This window comes from Lontra canadensis, unplaced genomic scaffold (genome assembly GCF_010015895.1).
Source record: "Lontra canadensis isolate GAN:19392208 unplaced genomic scaffold, GSC_riverotter_1.0 scaffold294, whole genome shotgun sequence".
In the NCBI taxonomy this organism is placed as follows: domain Eukaryota; kingdom Metazoa; phylum Chordata; class Mammalia; order Carnivora; family Mustelidae; genus Lontra; species Lontra canadensis.
This window is the reverse complement of record NW_022631288.1, coordinates 1-806: the sequence shown is the minus strand read 5'-3', so window position 1 is coordinate 806 and position 806 is coordinate 1.

Genomic DNA, 806 nt, shown 5'->3' with positions numbered 1-806 from the left:
GCCAGCAGTGGGCTCACTGCTAGGATTTGGAATGGCTGAGCTAGACCTACTGTCTTGGTCCTGCTTTGCCCCTGAGGTAGACTCCACCGAGGGGCAGTTGCCATTAATTCCCTGTTGGATACATGACGAGGCATCTCATGCCACCATGCCTTTTCTTCAGACACACAGTGTGTCCACTGGCTCCTGGGATGATGAGCCATCTATGTGTAGGTCTGTCTTCCATTTCTGTCCTCGGGATGTGTTCTCAGGGGTTTAGTACCACCAACCACAAGCTTTTACCCTCCACATTTCTCTCTCTCCCTCTCCGCCATCTTGTTCACTTCTTCATGTGCGTGAGGGCACACCCCCGTGCACATGTGCACACACTCACTTGGAAATGGCAGGTGCTTACGTATATGTTTGTTGAATTAAAGCATGGAGGCTTCATGAGACTACCAGCCACTCTGTGGAGAAAGCTCTAAGGTGTACAATGTGGGTATGTCCTGATTGGGCACATTCCTGAGAAGGAACTCTTGTGTTTCTGTAGTTGTAATGGGTAGTGTTAAAACCTCTCACCGTTTCAACATTCTTTGCATGTGTGTGTGTCTCTGTGTGTTTCTTCTGCTTTTCTCTTAAACTTGCTTTAGCATGTTAGTTTTCAACATGTGCTAACATGACGACCTCTCTCACTCCAGTGGAAATATTTCTTCCCAGTAGGCAATTTTGGAGTCGAGACTTCCATCGTAAAGTCGCAGTCACCAACATATTTCTGTTGGAAAGATGAGTACTGCAAAGTCTAGAACATATGTTGTGTCAGTCTGTGGTGT